This window comes from Chiloscyllium punctatum, chromosome 7, assembly GCF_047496795.1.
Source record: "Chiloscyllium punctatum isolate Juve2018m chromosome 7, sChiPun1.3, whole genome shotgun sequence".
NCBI lineage: Eukaryota > Metazoa > Chordata > Chondrichthyes > Orectolobiformes > Hemiscylliidae > Chiloscyllium > Chiloscyllium punctatum.
The window spans coordinates 103,544,885-103,567,466 of record NC_092745.1 but is presented as its reverse complement, the minus strand read 5'-3'; the positions used below and the strand labels follow the sequence as shown (position 1 = coordinate 103,567,466).

General features: G+C 39.9%; 1 protein-coding gene and 1 long non-coding RNA gene across 3 annotated transcripts in view; one reads left to right on the top strand and one right to left on the bottom strand.

Annotated features, from left to right (window-relative positions):
- Positions 1-1,310: 1,310 nt before the first annotated feature.
- LOC140480003 (uncharacterized) lies at positions 1,311-13,831 on the bottom strand. Its single transcript, XR_011961169.1, has 4 exons — positions 13,678-13,831; positions 12,240-12,410; positions 3,930-4,088; positions 1,311-1,531 (listed from the first exon to the last, which is right to left on the bottom strand). It is a non-coding gene; the product is annotated as an uncharacterized lncRNA (long non-coding RNA).
- The window catches only part of dmbx1b (diencephalon/mesencephalon homeobox 1b), a 54,293-nt gene continuing 44,441 nt past the window's right edge, over positions 12,731-22,582 (top strand). For both annotated transcript variants that reach the window (XM_072574479.1, XM_072574480.1), the window contains exon 1: positions 12,731-13,072. The gene's annotated coding sequence lies outside the window, so the exon portion shown is untranslated. The remainder of the gene's footprint in view (positions 13,073-22,582) is intronic.

The window sequence follows — 22,582 nt, the reverse complement described above, 5'->3', positions numbered from 1 at the left end:
ACTTTTGTTTGCAATTCGTGTATAACGTGGGAAGACCACATCAAGTGGTTAGAGGGAAACAAATCACTGGATATTATAACCAATAATATCAGGGTTTATTTCTCATATCGAAGACCATCTGTTCCATCAGCTGAACTGCGCGATAAGCCAGCTGTTGTAATTGAAAAGGTACAGCAAAGTTTTAAACGCTGGAATCCCTGAACTCCATTCGTTTTAGATATTTTGAATTAACTTTTCCAGAGATGATATAACACACCTATAGAACGGTGAGACTGTAACTTATGTCTTCTGACTCAGAGGCAGAGACATTGGTACTGTGCCACAGAAGTCCCAAGAGGAGACCCTAGTTTAGATTGCCCAAAACTGATTCCTATTTGTTCTTGCTAAACATTTCTAATCAACCTGGGCAAATATGTTATAACACATCCCCGGAGCCGATGGGACGTGAAACTGGGCACTTTAGTCGAGAGTTAGGGACATATCACTGCGCCTTCCTTTTGTTTAATGTTGTGCCACTCAATACACTTCAATGTGTTTATTATCCTATACTCCCACCTTTGGTTTCACTTCGCTTTCAATTTACAATTAAATTAATTCTCGTTAAATGCAATTCATCCCGACAGGCAATTTTCATGATCATTTGATTTAATATAACAGCTATGTTTTCCAGGGCAATTTTCAGAAGGCCAATAGGCTATGTTGGAGTTAAATATTTCTAATATAAGGCACTGAAAATGCTGTTTGCATGCCGATCTCTGTTGGGAGTCGATGTCGCTTGCTGTGCTAAGGATGACATTTACTAAGTTTGCCTTTTCTGAAGAAGGCTGTCCCGCATACCGTTATATGTTGAAACCGCAGAAAATAGTTGTGGGTTGTAGACCAATAAAAGGCCGGGATCATTTATTATTCTGTATTTGTTACACCTAACGCAATTTTAAAACTTATTATAGTTTGAAGATCGCAGTCGCACCTTGAAGATAAACTTAGACAGGATTCCACATTTTTGATCATTACTGTTGCACCAGTTCGTGTTGAGTAAAGACGCTTGGAAATCTAATTCAAACTTGGCCAACTTGCTTGGGGGGAGCTGTTCAACAAGAATTGATTCTCCTGGTGTGGAGAAACCTCGGAGATTACTTTAACATTGTTAAGACCTGAATCACTTTATGGAGGAGGAGCATGGCAATGAGACACATGGAAATTGGAAATCTCTATATCAAATGTAAATGCATACCAATAGGAAATGTGACCGTAAATAACTAGACGTAGAGAAAGAGATATGTAGTAGACTTTCGCTTTAATTCCACCCATAGTGTATTTCTCATTTCCTCATCAACGCCACCTCATCTTTCCTTTAAATGAGTAACTTGTTTCTTTTCCACTGGAGTTGAAATTGCAGCAAGTAAGGTTGTTCTTGATGCAGAAAGTCCACATCAGCTTTCTAGAATTTGAGTCTTCCTGCTTATCCTAACTCCCCCTGCTCGGCATACCGAGCTTCGATCACCAAGTTTCGAGTATGAGATGCAAAACTCTGCGTCAGAAAAAAATAGGTCAGTAAGAAAAAACTCTCCGCAGTAATTGCTACTCATCTAATAGCTGCATTGTTACATACCTAAGTAGATGAACTGCTTAGATAAGTTTCTTTATTCATTGTCTATCACACTTACTTGCATGCGAAGATATTTGTGTACACAAATGAACATAAGTGGATGTCTAATGCATATGGCAAAATGACGAGGTTGTCCTTTGATGGCAGACCCATTTAAGCATTTAAGATTGTATTTGAAATTCTGCAAGTTACGCAACAGATGAACAGCGTTCTCCGTTATAGGCTAAAGAACCTGCAAAGATTCGTGGGAGATAAGATTAATGCAACTTCCACCGCCGTCCTAGTAACTACTTGCCTTTCTTGTTATTGAATCAAAGAAACTTACAACATAGAAATAAGTCATTCAGTCGATTACTATTGCGCTATCTGCATATGCCAGGCATCTGACCATTTCAATAGTCTACGTTCCTCAAGTGTGCTACTATCCTGTTCACGGTTTATCATGTTGTCATTGCCAAACTTCAAATTTCAATTCCCTGTATCCAAGTCCACGTCATTTATACAAAGCAAGAACGAGAATGACCCTTAGGCGTCCCATTGCATACTTATTTCCCGTGGAAAAAGAATCAGCTCTCCATTACCCGCTTTTTTTTCTATTCCTCAGCCAATTACATACCGAAGTATTTGATTATTGCTGAAAAGACATGTTTCGTCAAACGTTAGCATCTTGCTGTCATCAGGACAATTCACAGGAACACCAATTAAATCAGGATAACACCTGACAGCTGTTCACCGATTGATTTCTCGGGATAATGCCCCTGACCAATCAGCGTTAAAAATGCAAACAAAACCTGGCAGTTAGCTATCAATCATCATTGTCTCGTGCATTCTCCATGGCAATCAAAGCCCACTTGCCTTTTCATCTCATGCAGTATACATGTTGGCTCTCCCCTTGAATTGGTATTCTTGTGAATTGTCCACACGAGTACAAAACAAAAAGCTTCAACAAAATCTGTTTTATTTAATCTGCAATATTCAAGTTCTGGATGACCAATTATTCAAAATGTTTCTTTCTGAGAGACAGTATTACCAATGGCAAAGTCAGCATTGATTAGCCATTACTAATTGTATTTGAGCAGACAGCTTTGGACCACCATCCTAAAGCTGTCACAATCCCTTTATTAGCACACAGTTCCTTTTCTGAATAAGTTTGTTATGTGGGACTTTATTAAATGGTTAATAAGAGTCCAATTTCATAGTGTCTAGCATGCTACCTTTATCAATGAACCGCTACTTAATTAAATAAGTCATATTGATGATTAGCCAGACACAATTTGTTTTTACTAAATCTGTGTTGGTTCCTTCATTACTGCATGATCATCCAAATGAGAATCAATTATTCCCTTGACAATGGTGTCTAGTACTTTTCTACAACTGACATTAGACTCGCTGGTGTGCAATTAACAGATTTATCCCTCCCCATCGTTCTGAGAATGTCTGTAACATTTTCAGTTTTTTTTTGTCCAAGAGGAGAGTGGAATGGTTTTATTCATAGCTTCTGTTAATTCCACCTAGCTTCTTAAAATGTTTTCCATCTCGATCAGGTGACTTGTTTACTTCGATAGATGCCAACCAATATGGTGTATCTCTCCGATACATATAAGCTATTGACAATGGCTACCTGTTCACCCCCATCCCACGATCACCCTCTCCTTCTGTGAAGAGTATTCATTCTGTGTCTGAGTTCTCCACGTTAGCTCGGTAAGAAGGTTTCTGAAGTGGTCCCCACCATTCTTTTAATTATATCCTTTATACTTCCACGAGGAGACGTTTTTCGCCTTTTGTGCTCATACTTCCTTCTGAAAGGAGAGAAAAGAGCTGACTGAGTCTAACTGACCCTTTAACAAACGTCAGCTCTTTTCTCTCCTTACAGATGCTGCCAGACCTGCTGAGATTTTCCAGCATTTTCTCTTTTGGTTTCAGATTCCAGCATCCGCAGTAATTTGCTTTTATCTCATACTTTCTTCGCCCTTCTGATGTCTGCTCCCCCGACACACCGCCTGACCCTATATTTTACGTTACATTTCTCATAATCCTTTTTTAAATTTAATATCTATTTCTTTTGTCACCCGGGCTCACCATTGTTGGCTACCAGAACCTTCTTTCATTTGGGAGCCCCCTTGCTTTATACTGGTACTATTTCCATCTTGAAAACTTGAAAGCTCATTGTGTGAAAGAAAGTCTACGAGTGGAAACTCGCCACAGTTAACAATATTTTAGCGAATCAGAGTTTTAAAGCAAAGAAGCAAATTGTCTGGGGTGCTGTGTAGCTAAATAAGTATAACGCAAGCTAAGTTCTTGTGAAGTAAATGAGGCTTACATATAGTTCTGCCGGAAATAGAAGGTTTTAACTTTCTTTTGTTGGCTTGTGAATATGATGCTCAAATTCGGTGAGCTAAAGCGGCGTGTCCGGAACTCCAAAAACCGGTTTTGTTGCTGCATCTTACAGAGAGCTACGTTGGAGTTTAAATACTCACTGCTAAAAGATAAAGAGACATGTAAGAACATTTTACCACGCACCAGTGTCCACTAGCGTTAGAATGAGCAACCCTGATAGAAAACGAAATGGAAAAGGAAAATTAACAGGAAGAATAAGAACAAAGTTGACAGAAATTGTTAGAACGCAATAGACAAACAAACAGATGCCGAGGAGATGGAGACACCAGAACAAAAGAGGGAGTGAAACTATAGACCAAAAAGAACAGAAAAAGACAATTCTGGCTTGGACTAATAGAAGGCTGATTCTGAGTGCCAATATCTTACATTCTGAGCAAAGGAGAACCGGACAATGTTGAGAACGCAGAACCTTTCACGGGCTTACCGGTGCTATTGTCAAAAAATACAATCGCGATTTCGACGAAAGAGAGCTTTGCTATGCTAATAAGACACACTTTGCACCTAGGAATATTGGCTCTGTCTTGCTTGATTGTATATGCGCGACAATGGGGATAAGTGTGAACCACACGGCAATTGTTAATATCCACAATATCAAGTTCCCAACAACCCAGGTAGTAATGTGTCAAAGCTCCCACGTTCAAAAATCATATAAATTGTCTTGTATAAATATATCAAAATGCAAAAGCCCGGATAATAAATTTGCATGGTTGTGAAAATGTAATCAATAAATTTAAGAGTTAAAATAATATACCACGGTGTATCAACAACGCAGTTGAAACATATGGATAACGTCGACACGGATATTTCTATTGACAACTCTTTAAGTTCGTCTTATTTAATCACTTATTCAGTTACTGTTCATTACGCGCAGTTTAATTTAATGTCAGGTGTGTTGTAGTTTAAATTCACTCTGCTCAGCAATATATTAAATATGATGTACATTCGAAATAGTCAGCTGATCTGACTGCTTCTTGTGAAGCGAATTCACGCTTCAGACCGATTAATCTTTGACCCTCAGGTAGATCATTCGAACAAGGGTAACCAACCAGAAAGGTTAACTCTATTCCTCTCTCTACAGAGGCTACCAGACCTGCTGAGCATTTCCATCATTTACTGTTCAGATTCCCAGCATCCTTGATCATTTCCTCCTCTGTGAGATGTATGCCCCCTGTCTGTTTAAACGCCTTTGGAAATTGTTCGGGTTGCGTATGCTCGTGTTGTTTGTGCAATTGTCTTATCTACGCTAAATGCTGAACCTATGGTTCTCTCTGTGTTGTCAGGTGTGCTACAATTATGTACGTGTGCATTGATATTGGGGGTAAGTGTGTGTGTGTGTGTGTGTGTGTGTGTGGGCCTATCTATCTAAAATTATGCGTGCATTTGTGAGCGGGTGCAATTGTACCTTGGGTCCCTTTTGCCTTCATGGGAAACTACGCTGAGCCGCGCCTTTACTACATTTCGATGACAGTACATAAGTGGGTTAACTTTTAAATAATTCCTCAGATAATTCTTAAATGATCAAAAGAACCCAGAGCCACGCCGTCCTGGATTTGAGGTGAAGAAGAAACTTGTCTGGTGAAAGTGGCATTTAAATTCCTTTGCCGCACACTGCTGGACAACCGTGCTAGGAACCATTCTAAGCTTATGTAGAAAGCAACACTGTTGATTTAGTCAAGCTGCAACATTAGATATTTGGTTTTCTAATATATTCTTGGCCAATGCAGAGGTATACACAGTAGCACTTAAACACTTCATCCGTTTGTGAATGTGTGTCTACGTTATGCAGAAATATGTTTATGCTTATGATTCATGTTGATGAACAACCACAAAAATAGACAGAAGCAAATAACTCAAAATATTCAAATAGTGTATTTTTTGCAGTCCGTAGGTACCAAATATATACAACACAGCCAAAGTACTCAGTATATACTCATGTCAATTCGGTCAACCCCGCATATATATGAACAGAGAGGGCACACATTCAAGGAATCCTTATATATTCCAGCCAAATTCAATTCGCACAACTGCAGTACTGAACACACGGAAACATGCACTCACACAGCACACGCAGACATGGACCGGTACAGTCCACCTCATGTTGCTAGGTACTACAAGCGCCACAATACGTGGAATTATATACATGTTCATAAACATGCACCTTTTTCATTTGAAAGGGAAAGATCAAACCACTGTGTAAGACGTCATTGGACTTTATCCTCAGCCTCAGCTCCTTTCATTTTGGATAATTGATTTTTTTCTGGCAATTCTTGGGAGCAATTTGTTACAGTTTTTAAGATGCTTTAAAATTGATCAAAAGGGTTTAGTGGCACTCAGCGCTGTGTGTTGGGGGTATGGGGGGGGATGCACGGAGATTTTTTTTCTCTCTTACTGACGGTATTTAACTCCTTTGCCACAAACTGCTGACAAGTTGTTATTTTCCTACTGCCCAGTTCCAAAAAGCTGAATTCAAACCCAGTATAAGAATGAGGTTCGCATTTTTCCCCTTTTTTTGTCTTTTTAAGGCTGTCAGAGTACGTTAGTCTCTCAGAAAATTAGTCGTTTGGATCATCTTCTTACCAAAACAAAATCTGAGCTTTTTAAAGCAATACCGGATTATAGCAAGAGGCTTTGTTTTGCTAAATCGAAGGATTAGAGAAGATTTGCCACCATAACGTTGTGGTTTTATCGTCCTTTTATCCCTTCGTGTTGGTAAAGCTGTGTTGCTTCAGGATTAAGGTTTTACAAAGACCTTCCTTGTGCTGCTCTGAGGCAGATAGGTGCAAATCCACGGATATGGGAGGCTTGCCTAGGTTGCTCTTGGCCACAAATCCGCATGTAAATTCTCCTGCCGCCGGATCCAATGGCTAGCAATATGGATTTTCTCTGTTCCATAGTCAAGTTTAGAGAAAAAAAAGTTTATATGATGAGGTCTTTCGCATGGTTCTTTAAACCGCTAAGATCTTGAGCTTTTTTTTTAGTTTGCACGGCATCAAAAAATGTCAAGGTTCGAGCTCCCCAAAGCTTTATGAAAGTGAGAGGGCCTTTATTTCTACCCACGCACACTTGGTGACCAAGGTTTTCGTCTAGAGCAGACGGTGTGTGCATTGAAGGGGTTTTTAAATGTAATTAAAGTCGCCGCCTTCAAAAACAGGTTTTTTTTACAATGCTGTAAATCACAACCTAACTAGAGGTTAATAACAATAAATATTTAATTTCCCCTTGATATTTTGTACAAATCATATGCTGAATCAGTATCTAACTAATAAATCAGTTACACACTCCATATGTCGTATTCATGTTTGAAAATTCTGCTATTCTTTCCAACGGGCAGCTTTCTATATGTCCCAAATTGTGCCAGGATATGACAGATTTCATGAAAGCAGGCATGCGTCTATCAGTGGTGCATTCTCTGAAAACCTATAAAACTATTTACTTTCACAAAGAAATGGGTATCACTGAAATACAGTTAACTCTTCATTGTGGCTCTTGGTATACTGTCGCTGATGATACTGAGCTGGCTATTCGTCCAAGAAGCAAAAAAAACTTTCATAAGGTTGCCGATGTGCACCACTTGTTTCAAAGTACACTCCACACTGTCCAAAAGAAAAACTCTATAAACAAAGCTGGGGTTGGGAGAGCGGGGGATGGGGTTCTGGTGGGCGGATGCACGCACAAAACAAGCATACACGTTCACAGGCACTGAGACACACGTTGACTGACACCCCAACACAAAGAGACTGACGAAGCCTCATGATGTTGAAAACTCCACAAGTTTCACTCAGGCTAGAAAACAACTCCAGAGAATCCGCCAATAAGGCTGGGTAACCTATAACAAGCTGAAGAGAAGTTCTCCACACTGATTAGGTTGTCGCAGGACTTATTCCCTTATCTGTGAAATAATTTATGACGTACTGAAAGTCACTTTCCCACAACTGCAAATATACTCAATAAATCGAGTCATTCTATTGCTGGAGGTCCCTCGTAAATATAGGCTTGCTTCGTCTCTGTGACGTCTACTCAGACTGAGTTTCATATTGCGCGAATATTTTTTATGAAATTATGAACGATTCTTTTCCAACGTTACTGGGAATTAAACTACTCCAATGTAGTGGGCTTTGATTAAGGGAAAGCGGGATATCAGTTCATCTCCTTATGCACAGCAACCTTCTGCCTCACAGCGCCAGGGACCCGGGTTCAATTCCCGCCTCAGGCGACTGACTGTGTGGAGTTTGCACGTTCTCCCCGTGTCTGCGTGGGTTTCCTCCGGGTGCTCCGGTTTCCTCCCACAGTCCAAAGATGTGCAGGCCAGGTGAATTGGCCATGCTAAATTGTCCGTAGTGTTAGGTAAGGGGTAGATGTAGAAGTATGGGTGGTTTGCGCGGGTCGGTGTGGACTTGTTGGGCCGAAGGGCCTGTTTCCACACTGTAAGTAATCTAATCTAATCTAATCAAGAAACCACTTTGTCTTTAGCGAATAGTTATGAATACTCTAAAAGAGTCAAACATCTTCGATTTTGAGAGGATTTTATGAAAAGTTCCTGTGGTTGTTGAGTGAGACAGATGTTGCATCGTGTTTGAGTGAAAGCGGAGAGAGTGCTTTACTTAGTTATATCCGAATGTGTTTAAAAGTTCACTTGTTTACTATTTAAGTTCTAGCCGAGATAAATGTCGCGTGTCAGATAATAGGAAAGTCTTTAAAAACCTATCTTAGGTGTCTACAAATTTTATCGGATTTATTTTGCTTTTAAAACCTAAGTTTGACGCTCTTTTTTGTAACAATGAACACAATGCGTCATTCGAAGGGGATCCAACGGTTGGGGGGAAAGAGAGGGAGAATGCCATTGACCAGTAAAAAGTCCTGACCCAAAGTAGCCTCTTAGATCATCAGCTGGCCAGAATTCTTCTCTCCAGGAGCACTGCCATTACCAGCGAGAGGCAAACGGCCAGTCACACAGCAAGTGGCCTACAATAAGCATCGCTCAGGAGCACCGTCTCCAACATGTAATAAATATCGATTCTCGCTTTTCTTGATGCCCAATTTTAACTCACAAAGTACTTACTTCTTCAACCTTTGCACTTAACATTAATGGAGAACTCTAATTCGAGGGATGATCCCCACTTTGCATTTCTTTCTCGATCTGACTTCAAGAAAAACTTCCAGGTTTCCAACAATAATATTTGTATGATCCCTCTTTATGTATATATGCAATGTTAATCCAGAGTGTTCGCTGGATTCTAATGAAAAATCGGGAGGTGTTTTTCCTTCGCATGCCCTGTAACCCTTTACATACAAGGTCTTTGCAGTAGATTCGGTGTTTACTCAGGATTGTAGTTTCTGTTCGAGTACAATTATTGGAAGTCATCTTTTGCTGCAAAACTAAGTATACAAGAGATCGTGGCAGGAGATAGAGGAAAGGAATTGTGCACGAATACATTAGGACACACCAGGATGAGATATATTCTGTCCGGACTAACTGCAGCGCCTGTGCATTAAGACCTGAATGTAATCTGTATCAATCAGAAATACAAGTTTGATCTTTTGGTCTTACGATCATCCATAGTTCTGTGCATCCCTTACTATTCATCGAGATAAATGTTTCAAAATGTTCAATATTGTATTTCTGAGCCCCAACTTTCATAGTCGAACAGAGAGCGGCGTTGGGAATGGCCAGTTTATGAACAAATGCGCGCAAATATACGGATTTATTTTGTTCCCAGTGCATCAATGCTACGAGTCAGATGTGGATAGCACATTTTATCCCAAACATATGCTTAGATCTGTAAGAACAGGTTGGTTATCACACTATAGTGGAAACAATCAAAAGTCTTATCTCCTGTTTTGAATTGAATATTTGGGGCGGGGACTTATAAAGACATTGGCAGTTCTTCTACCATGCCTTCATTCAGTCCCATAAACTAGAGGCGAGGGGAAAGTTGTTTAATTATCGTTAGACGCTTTGTTAGACTGATGAGGTAATAAAAGTAATCAATGTTGGTAAGCTGGTTAGAAGCTATGTTTGTCTACTATAGCTATGAAGTCTAAAATGCCAATAATTATCTCACACAAGGAATGACAAATCGATACGGGGCAATGCGAAACACCAGATAGAAACGAAGGGAGGATAGGGGAATAAAAAGTTTTGCAAACGTTTCATCAAGAAGGTCCTTCCGTTCAGCAACTATCGGTCGCCTCAGATTCAGGCAAAGTCTAATAATGCATTATACTTAAAATAGTGATAACGTGAGGCCAAAAACACGACAGTATAACATGTCCATTGGCAGCAAATGCGCCACTGCTTGTCCAATCCTTCATTTAGAGACTGCACAAATATATTCAGCTTTCTACAACATTAAGTGGACTCTTTGTCACTCTAGCCTTTTCGGATGGAAAACATTTTTTTTTCCTGTTATTTTCCTGCAAATGTGGTGAAAAGTGGGGGACTGTGCAGACTGCAACATACAATCCACCACAATAACTGGGACTTCCGGAATTTGAAAGTCAAAGCTATATACGGTGCATGTGCCTCATACATGGAATTTTGTTGTTGCCTAAGATCATTGATGGGGTTGGAAATTATTTGCTTTAAATAATTTTTTTTAAAAAAAAAAGTAACAAAATACTTGACGTCGCGCAGCGCGGTTATACAGAACACCACTGCGTCTATGACATTCCAATCACCTTAAACTCCTTCTTTGGACAGTTATGAAAAGGAGAGGGGGGACAAATGAAAGAAAATGACATTCCAGTCACCTAAAACTTCCTTAAGTGAGATTAGAAGGAGAATTGGCGGCTCTTGTCATCAATAAAACGATTTTCTTTTGGTCGCTGTGTGAAGTACAGGTGTAGGAGTGGAGATCCTGGCTAACAGGTAGGTCTATTCATACAGCCCGTTGCCTAATTCTCCCACAGCCCTGCTCAGACGAAGCCGGCGCTAATAACATGTCGTGGAGATGGCTGCTGGCAAATTGCTTTGTTATTCTTGTCAGAAGAGGTCCCTAGGAACCAGTCAATTTTAAACGATACATCAAAATGATTAATTGCGTTTAAATGAGCAGCTGTTGGGTACCCTTGGACGGGTTGGATGCAAAGGGGAGATGCAGAAAAGAGCAAGGGGCTGCAAATATAATGTATTCATAAAGTAAAAGTGATTAGATCTATTAATTAGCTGACAGCCGCCAAGAGCTTTTTTTTAGTTTCAGATGTTCAATTGTTGGGGAACAGGGTGGGGATGAAGGGAGAAGTGCAGGGGAAGGGGCTTGTAGAAGATTGACCTTTCAGCTTTTCGGGTTCTTATTCTCCGTAAAAAAACAGAAAATCTGAGCAAAATATTATGGATGACACCATAGCTCTCGTTGAGGGCCTTTTAACAACGTCGTTATTTTCTGTGCCCGAAGAAAGCAAGGGAAATAAAACAGCGTGAATGTAATAAATGGGAATTGAAGAGACCATGAGTAAAGGAAAGGATAAGTTTGTAAAACAAGGAAAGCAGTTTTCTTTTTGGGTGAGGTCACCAGATAAAATATGTACAAGGCATGGAGGGAATGTTGTAAAGAAACCCATCTTCTTAATATTTTACTTTAAATCTTCTAACGAAGTGGACGCTAGTCTGCATTAAGCCGCACTGAAAGCTGGCTTTAAGGAAAAGCTGAGAGGAATTTATTCTCGCTTTAATTGCTTTAGAACGGCTCCCACAATGACTCATTTGAGAGATTTTGCGTCCATTTAAGTCCCTACTTTCAGCAGTTCACAAGTTAATCCCCTTTCATTCTGCAGACCCGCAGTTGGCATGAGACAAGGGAGCCTGCTAGACAGAACCTTAAACATATAAGCAGCCAGTGTTTTAGCGGACACTTCCAAACAAGCAGCAGCAACAGGAGCGTGGAAACGGGGGGAGCTCTGTGAAAAATAAGGTGTGAAAGCAAAAAAAAAGGAGTTGAAAGAAGGATTGGAGTAATATGCAAAATAAGTTTTGTTTTAAAGAAAGCTGAGCTGAGTAGTTCCGAGCAGCACAGCAAAGCTACATTTTTGAACTAACCCTGGCGGCTTCACAAATGGTGTAGACAGCTAGACACAAAACTCTTCAAACAATCTTTAAAATAAATGCCTTAAGCATTACCCCTTACAGGTATAACCACCCCTGTGTTAAAGCAAGGTTTGCTGTTGCACTGCGGGAAGGAGACGCTATCTAGCACACATCAAGGAGAGAAGGGCATTATTGTTTTAATCCTCTTACCAGTAGTCATTTTAAGGCAGTTTTTTTTGGTGTGTGGAATGGCGTCGTGTTGCCCCAATCCCAGTTTAAACCGTCAGGGCTGGGAGAGATTGTATGGGAAGAACCCGGGACTCTATTAGCAATGTCCAGAGGGTTAGAGCCGTCCATTCTGCTGCGGAAAGCATGACAAATCTGAAAAGCAAATAAAATCAACGGTTGAGTTCGTCAACTCTCCTCTTAAAAAAAACTATACAGTTCTCACTAAGAGAAAAGAAAATCGCCATGTACAATAGGCGCTCCCCACTTAAATACTGCCTTCTTTTGTTGTGCGGGGAGACGGACAGTTGTTCCCTCTTATCGATAATGTATTATAAATTCCTTATTGTATTTTAATGTTTGAAGCTGATTTGATCTGTCTGGAGAGGAATGTGACGCAGGTTGTTTTACAAGAAGTTTGTGCAGAAGTGAGAGGGAGAGCGAGAGGCCATGTTTTGATTGACATATTGAGGGACCATTGAAATCCTACAGACTTGTTCTTAGCTGCTGAAGCACGCCAGTGATTCTGTTTTAAAATCCTGCATCAGCCGACTTCCCAGCAGATGGCAACATACCCTGTCATTGGCTGCAACTTTCTAGTGTAATCTGCAAGAACCAAGTGCGAGAGAGACTTCGAGAGAGAGAGAGAGAATACAAAAAGAGAGACAAGAGCTGTCTGTAGGCAGATTTGAACCGACAGAAGTGTCTTACTGACGACTTTAGAGTCCTAAATATCATATGTTCAGCCTTATCATCGCGGACCACTTAAACTCGGAGTATATTCTCGGAGGGCGACCGCAAGGTTCCGCTGTGGAAAGGTAAGCGTAGAATATGGTCTTTTAAATTAAACACATGCACTTAACAAAGCTGCTCTTTCTTTCTGCCTTTGAGTATGCAACTAGATAGACGGAAGTTAATATTTACACGTACATAAATATATGCAAATGAATGCCTTTCCCGCGCTGTTTGGTATATTTACAGGCTGCTTGCTTGGAACTGTTTGCCTACTTGCCTCGTTTAATTTGCGCTGGTTTGTTAATGACAAGTTAGTTTGCTGGTGGGTCCCATTCTTCGACCACCTTCTTCCATTTTTACCCCCTTTTTTATTCTATTTGTTATCAAACAAAATATATGCATGCAATGAAGATGGATTTTTCTTCACAAAACGATAGGCTATTTATCAGAATCCACTGATTATTTCAAAATAAGTGAGGTGGCATCTTGAGTGTGTACCTCTAGTCAAAGTCCGCCTCATTCTCTTAGCAGCTTCTGCAAAACAGGTTTCCTCTGAAATCCCAGATGAGGCTGATCCCAGCTCTGAATGTCTATATTGATTATAATACTCTGCAAAGATAACGCTATTCTTGAGCAGTATGGGTAAGGAAGTAAAAGAGAAAGAAAATGAATTTGGATTGACTTATACCTGCAGAACTTTCTCGCATCAATCAAGATTTAAAGACTTTCTGATCGCGCGTCCCCCTGTTTTACTGCGCAGCAGTTGTGTGTCATTTTTTCCGCTCCAGGTTGTATAACAGCGCGGAACAATTGGTTTTCTGGGGGTGCTCTCCAAGTCCCACTCTTGCGTTTGACTGAACCGTGTCTGACAGGCAGCATTGGAGGCGGCTCGAGGCGTGCAGATGTCCCTTTGTGGGAGCAGAGAGTGAGGGAGGGAGGAAAATCAACTCCTCGGCTCCTTATTCAGATCCATCTCGATTTCCGTAAATAATTCTTCTGGCGCCGTGGAGACTTTTTTTAAAAATAAAAAAAAATAAAATTGCGTTAACTCGGTTCCAAATGTTTAAGAAGGGGTGCGGCAGATCATAGAGGATCAGTCCAGCTCTACTCATGTGGAGATATTTCCCAACAAACTTTCAGTGTGATTCCATGTACTGGACTTTTAAAGTTTTCTCCAAACTGGGGACATTTAACTCCAAAGTGCCGTCATCCCTTTCTGATAATTGATCATGAACAACATGGGATAGAATCTTCCATCTACCTATCTCACTCAGTTCCTTTACGGGACCACCACAGGCTCTTCGAGAACTTAGAAAAAGTTCACTAACTCTCCGCTGGTGAATTATTATTTCAGTTATAATTTGGCCGACTGGAAATTGCAGAATACAGACAGGCATCAGACGAAAAGCTGAAAAGGTGTTGATGGGTCAGATTTGACTGTGATAGCTTGGCAAAACCGTCATAGTGCACTTCAAAGAACACCTATGTACTTGTAACAACTCTGTTGCCAAAGTAGCATTTAATGCCCTGTTTCTTTATATTTAAAAAAAAAATCAGTTTTGTCTGAGGAGAGACCAGGAGCTTCACTTTCATATTAACTATGCCCTTCGACCATTAGGCAAAATGGGGACATATTGGGAGGGTGGGACACTGTTTTAATTCAATGCTTTAGATAATGCACACGCATGTGACAGGTGAGGAGGAAACAGAGAGAAAAAAATGATAAAGAGAAGCTAGAGAACACGATAAGATATCAAGTCGAAAATAGGGACACGATTCACCGATGGCGTAGTGCAGGAAGTTTCACCAAATCTGGAAAGAAAATGAAGTCGAAAAAAGAAAATTTAAAATAAAATAGTATTGATAGTGCAATAATACGGAAGACAGCGAGATTGTATCAAATTTACGCATGTACAAAAACTCCGAATAAGTTTAATAAACATCGGCATAAATGCATAAGATGTATTAATTTACAATGTTTGTGTAGATGTAGACAGATGCTAATTGTTCAATATAACTGACATCTGGTGAGCTAGGTGTATGGAAATTAATTTAGTGTGCATAAAAGCAACGATGTTGGTCAGTGATGGAGATAGCAATAGTTAGTCAGGTGTTCAATCAAAGTATGGCAGTAAGGTAAATAGAAAACATGATAAAGTGAGGGCTATGTACAGAGACTGGAAAAAGAGACATTGGAACAGAAATAACGAGGAGAGGAGCAAATTTCCTAAGAACTATCTAAGCTGTCTTCGAAGAATGAATATATATGATCAGCAAATAGGGGCGTGGGGGGGGGGGATTGGGACGTTGGTGGGGGGGGGGGGGGGGGGGTGGGGTGGGGGGAGAGAACCAACCTGGTGTCAGAGAGGATGATGAATGAACCGCACTGCAGTCGAAAGCTATTTCCACTTCTATTAGGTCCTGAGCCAAATGGGGATCAGGATGCATATTTTAAGGAATATCTAATAAATCTTGCCAAACTCGCCCCTACGGCAATGATCCCGATGCAGAGGTGACTGCTGAACGCTGGCCTACTTTGTAGCAAAGTAAATGTTTAGAAATCGCCTCTGTCGAAGTAATCAACATTCCTGGGCGCTGCTGTAAATCTCATTTCAATGAATTTTTTAAACTGTTTAGCAAGTGTCCATAAATAATTAGTTTCCTCTCGATGTACAGCGACTTAAGGAACAGAATAAACCCATGTAAATGGTAAATCCCGGCGTTCTGAATTAAATCGAATACAATGGCACTTCTATAAATCATGATTTTAAAGCGTGCGCAGTTTTGCTTGCACTTGTCTAATATGTAATCAAGGCCCATTTGACTGTTTAATAATTAACAGCAATTAAGAAATATTTTGTGTTGCACGAGTTTCTGATTTTACTGTAAGAATATAATTGCTTTCAGTTTCACTTGGAGCGACGGTGAACAATTCTATACTCTTTAGCGCACTTTGACAGCGAGAAAACATCTCAATTAACTATAATTAGTACATTTGAATATCGTTTGCCCTAAAGCTACACCCTAAAAAGATTTAATTATCGCAACGTAATTATTTAAACTAAAGTTACCAATGTTCCAATTATACGTACAAATCCTTTGGAATGCGTAACAACTGTTTCAATGTATTTGTAGATTTTGATCTGGTGCATTTATTTTGTCATGTAAAGTATGAACACGCGCTCTGATTAATGTTAGCAATTAACCAATTTATATTATTAATGCACATAATTAAAGTAAACATAAGCACGCAAATAACAAATGTTATATAATCTTTAGGCACCGAGCTGCAAAATTCAGTGAAGAAAAATAATGCAGCATCTAATGAATACATTCTGTTGTGTATCCAAATAATGAACCATTATTAATAAAATATAGTCATGTATAAAGTCAAATGTCTCATCTTTTAAAAAAGAACCTCCATTTCTCCTCTCTTCGCTGTCCTCTCTCACCTTCCTACTTTCCATTTCTTCCTCGCTCGCTTTGATTTATGCAGTTCGATTAGGATAACTGTACACTTGGTTCCAGATCGTCGCTGTCGTTAGATTTGCCTTTGCAGATGTAGATGACAGTAATAAATATATAATCATGTCCCGCAGCAAGGACCCCTTACGGCAGCTCCGCCACTCCAAACTTTTAACACTGTACAAACCAAGAGATGATCAACTCCAAGAAGAAAAGGCAGCAGATAGAAAGTTCTCTTTCTTTCTAATCTGTTGTTAAAACAGACGTACGACCCAATTCTGCAATTGCACCGTCGACATTTAGTTTGTACGGAGATGCGCGATCTTGTATTGCAAAGGAATGTCGATTCCTCTTTCACAAGCCAAATACATCACTTACTGAATGTGGGGGAGTGATGGTAACGGTACTGAGGAGTGAGCGACGGGGGAGAGTAGATTCACTACAGGTTGAGACACGAACAAAATGTTACATTTATTTAATAAATCTTTAGTATTTAATTTATTATGGGTCTTTTATTTATGATGACTCTGATCTCGATGCCTCATTGTGGTATTCGATGGCTACCTTCTGGGTTACCTCCGATGCTGATCATTGTACATTAACTCTACGGTGCTGTTGTTCTGACACGAAAAGCGCTCGCCGCCTGACCCCCTGCACGGGTAATTTGTGTATCAACCAATTCCCTGGATAGCAGTTGTCAGAACAATACCTGTACACGTTAACAAGTACAAACCTCTAGAATTTCCCCCCTCTTTACCCCTATTCCTTCTTCTGCCACATAAACTACTCCTCTTCCTTTGCCACTTGCCCCGTTCCTATCAATCAACCTTTCTGTTTCCTTCTCCCCAATATAGCTAGGCGCACCTACAACGATATACACGCTCTTAACTTTGTACAACTCTGAACGCAGAGAAATCTGTTCCTGAGAATTTGCTGCAGTTGAATTGCATTTTAAACTAAGTATGGGCAATTTTTAAAATAATTGTCTCAGCTGAAATCTGTGCGACATGTCCGGAGACATTTTAACAATCTATTAGGGTTATTTGACATCACTGATGTTCGGCATTTCACACTGCCCGCGATTAGAGCAAATGCGTTCATTCTTCAAAATCCCCCGGGAGACACAGGGAAGGCATCCATTTATATGCAGATTTACTGAATCAATAAAAGGCAGTTTAAGGCACAAATATCCACAGTAGGGGCATTTTTATATATGCATGTACATAAAGGCAATTTAAATGGATATATATATATATATTTCTGTTTTAAGTAAAGGAATGAGCATCCACGCATCGATACTGAATAAATATAGGGAAAAAAGGAGTTTGATATATGGGTTCTGTGCATGAGGACTACATGAACCAGATTACTGGTGGATGGGCAGAATGAATCAATATCAATGGGGGAAACAGAGATATCCTTCAGTAATTATGCAATTAAAGTTTGAGTTTAACCGGATTTATGTCTCTTAACACGAAACAAATCGCCTGATTAAATTCGACAAAAAAACGCATCAGTCACACTACATTAAAGAGGATGGAGATAATTATACCAATTACCTCTTTGTAATCGCGTGATTTATAATTAATGGCCTCCCCCCCCCCCCCCCCCCCCCCCACCCAAACAGATAATTTGATAATAATAGATAACACTGTTGCCGAAACACTTTGTCACCCTGCAGGTCACCTTTCATATCGGGGAGGGGGAGGTGGGGGGGAGGTGATGGGGAAGGGGCAGAAGCTGGATTAGAGAAAGTTTTGCTGCTCGGAGTATTCGACAGAACAGTTACAGAGAAAAAAAAGGGCTTTCTGATAATTAGATTTCCCATTCCACTTGGCGAGCTGTTCTTCAAATCATGGGAGAGACGAGGGGTTGCTAACAGGCTCATGAATTGCGCCCGTGTAACATCAGACAGGAATTGCGCTCCAGTATTTGAGAACTTAAACCCGCGGGAAACCGCTCGCGTCTCAGGGCGTCAATATACTCGCCAGTCGCTGATATCTTGATGCTCGTTCCTCTGTGAAACACAAGTGTGACAGCATTAGTGCAATCCGCATGCACAGTGACAGCAGAAATCCAACAATCAGGTGGTCCCAGTGGACGCTATGCGTGCAAATTAAGCAACTTTGTGTAAACTACAGAGGGCGAAGTGAAAAAGACATCAGAATACACAGTTAAAGGTAGCAATGCAAGTTGGTGAGGCCATAAACAACATGAGGGAGTTGAACAAAACGTGTATTAGGAAGAAATTGTTTTGGAGAAATTAATGGGGCTGAAAGCTGACAAATCCTCAGGAACTGATGGTCCTCGTCCCAATATATTGAAGGAAGTGACTATAATTATAGTCAATGCATTGGTGATCACCTTCCAAAATTCTAATAACTCGAGAATGATTATCATAAATTGGAAAGTAGCAAATGTCTCTCCACTATTGAAACAGGAGATGAATTCACACAAACTCCTGGATAAACGGATGCTGCCTGACCTACTGTGCTTTTCCAGCACCACTCTAATCTAGACTCTGGTTTCCAGCATCTGCAGTCATTGTTTTTACCTCCTGGATAAACGGGACTACTGTGTACAGTTCTGCCCCTATATATAAAAAAGCACAATGAAGTACTGGACAAAGTGCATAAAATACTCGGATCTACCAGAATTCAGAGGATGCAGTTATCCCAGGAGAGGTATTAAGAGGGGCGCTGAATGAAATTTCAACACAGTTATACAATAGTTTAATAAAGTGGTCACGGAAGGTTTCTGAGGTACTGTTCCTGCCTGAGGAGCCTCAGGTTCAAGTCCCACCTGCTGGCGAGGTGTGTCATAATTCATAATGGAGACTACAGAAACGGTACAGAAACTAAATATATGTAGTGACTGAGAAAGATACAAGAAATTTTCCAGTAACAGAAATCCGAGTGGCCAAGGAGAACAAAGGGAGTTGAACAAAACGTGTGTTAGTAAGAAATTGTTTAGGAGAAATTAATGGGGCTGAAAGCTGACAAATCCTCAGGAACTGATGGTCCTTGTCCCAATATTTTGAAGGAAGTGACTATAATTATAGTCAATGCATTGGTGATCACCTTCCAAAATTCTAATAACTCGAGAATGATTGCCATAAATTGGAAAGTAGCAAATGTCACTCCACTATTTAAGAAGGGAGACAGAGGGGGGAAAAACAAGGAAATACAGACTTGTTAGCTTCACATCAGTCTTATGGGAAATGCTAGAATCGATTATAAAAGATGGGATAAATAAACTCCTGGTTCATAGTGATCTGATTGGAAGAGTCGACATGGATTTTCAAATATAAATTGTGTTTGTTGGACTTGAAGTTTTTTTTTAAAGATGTTCCTAACAATATTGATAATGATAAAGTCTCCCATAGGAGCCTGGCTGGAAAGATTAACACATATGGGATTGCCGTTAATGTACTGGGATGGGGTAATGATTGGCTAACAGACAGCAAACAAATAGGAATAAATGGGTCAGCTTTGCATTGGCTAGTTGTAACAAATGGGACACTGAAAGGGTCACTACTGGAGCCCCATCTGTGCAAAATATTTATCAATGATTTGGAGGTGGGTCAAAAATTCACAGCTGATGCAAAGCTAAGTGGGAATTTGTGTTGCCTGGAAGATGCAAAGAGGCTTCAGGAGGATTTGTCAGGCTTAGTGAATGGGCAAGAACATGGCAGATGGAATATAATGTGAAAAAATGTGAGGTTATCCACGCTGGCAGAAGAAACAGATGTGCAAACTATTTCTTAAATGGTAAGCAGTTCAAAAATGCAGATATACAAAGGTACCTAGTGTTATAGTTGATAAATCACCGAAGGTTAATATGCAAGTGCAGCAAGCTATTAGGAAGACTCATAGAATGTTAGCCTTTATTCCATGGGATTTGAGTACAGGAGTAATGAAGTTTTGCTGCAATTGTATAAGATTTTGTTTAGACTGCATCTGGTGCAGTGTTTGCAGTTTTGGACTCTTTATCTTAGGAAAGCTATTATTATCATAGTGTGAATGCAACAAAAGTTAACCTGAATTGTTCCTGGGAAAGCAGAAATGTACTATGGAGAGAGATATGGCAATCTGGGCCTGTATTTTCTGGAGTTTCAAGAAAACTACAAAATACTTAAAAGGACAGACAGGGTCAATGCTGGTTTGGGAGACTAAAACTGAGGGTACAATTTAAAAATAAACAACACGCCACTTAGGTCTGAGATGAGTAAAAATTATTTTACTCAGGAGTTGATGAACAAAGAGCAGTGGAGGCTCAGTCTTTGCTAGAGAGACTGGATAGATTTCTGATTACCAGTGTTTGGGTTACGGGTATGTGGTGAGTAGAAGGAATTGAACTGTTCGATTAGCCATGATCATACTAAATGATGCAGCAGTTTCAATGAGTTATGTGGCCTACTCCTATGTTTCTCAGTGTCAAAAATGTTTATTAATGTTGAAAATTATCAACATTGAAAATATTCAATGTTTGAACTGTGTTTGAGGCCAAAACAAGCAGCACAAATGTTAGGTAGCTGCACCAAATCCTATGTAGTATTTGGGGGGCATTTATTTCCACATAGAGGTGCAAACGTTGAAATTGCTGCTGCATATAGTTGACAAAGCAGAGTATTGATCCATTTAAAGTGAAAATTAGCATATATTTAAGTTGGAAAGCAATAGAGAGATGTAAGCACAGTGTAGGTAAAGAGAAATAGAGTCAGAAAACACCCATGACGAGTATAAATGCTAGCGTTGCTCTTTTGGACTGACTGACCTTTTTTTGTGCTGCAAATTCAGTGTATAAGTTATGGCTAGGCTACAGCAGGTTATGACAAGTATTTCTTTTGGATATTGATCCTTGTTAGCACTATGCAATTGGTGATGTTATCCAAAATGTCAGTTTGTGCAGGGTTTCTACTTCAATAAGAACAGTCTAGTGTTAGTTTTCAGTGAAGTGAATTGGACTTCTGCCACTTCACAGCTATTTTGCACATGATACTTACTGGGCAGTCTATACATGGGAGCGTACATAATAAATGTTTTGACACTGAGTTACTCTATATAATGTAATGATCAAATATCCTTCTGCAACAAGATGAAGTAGCCTGATCTAATATCAATTTATACTAATGTCTGCCAATTAATGATTTTATACCGAGACCAGTTACAGCAATGATAAACTTTGTACGTTAATCTGCAAAATGTTGAATTATAATTACTTTATTTGCTTTTTCATGGGATGTGGATTTTACCCACATGGCCAATATTTGTTGCCTTCCTTTCATTGCTGCGCCATTTGCAGAGTTGAAAGTCAATCCTGCTGCTGTGGATCTGTTGTGAATCATTAACCAGAACAAGGAAAAATGGCAAATCTCATTCCCTAAATGATATTAATGAACTAAATGCATTTTTACATAGCAAGCCAGTAGTTTCATGGTCACCATTTCTGAGATTAGCATTTAATTCTAGATTTATCAATTGAATTTAAGTTTCACCAGCTGCTGTTATGGAATTTGATCAGAACACCAGAATATCTGGTGTAGTGACATTACCCACAATACCAAGATCTTTCATGTGATGTCTGTGACTATGAAACCAATGTAGCTCAGTAATAATGCTGATGATATTCTGCATTCATTTGGTTATAAATATGCTCCCTCTATGTAGCATCCTCATCACCCATACACTGCTGACTGTGGTTCACATCATAACATCAATATGGAGCAAACTGACCAGTAGGCCATAAGAATGACCTCCACCAGTGGCGGGGCTTTGAATCCAAGTTGCTGTCATTATTCTGCATGCACACTATCCAGCTGAGCAGCTGCCATATAAATTTGCTACTAAATGTGAACATAAGCTGTGGAGCTCAATAAGGTCCTGAGTTCAATCCATGGTGAATCAACAATTGTGCTGCCTGTTCTCAGAAACCTGGGACTAAAGAGAAGTAAAGACATCAACCAAACTTCCAGGGCCTGGTTTCTCCTCTCCAAAGTGTACATTTGTGTTTGCCCAGTGAGGCATGGAGCAGGCTAAACTGTAATCCTCTCACCATCTCACATTCCTCCCCTCTTCCCCACCATCATTCCAAAATGCTACAAACCTACACAACATTTTTAGAGACCC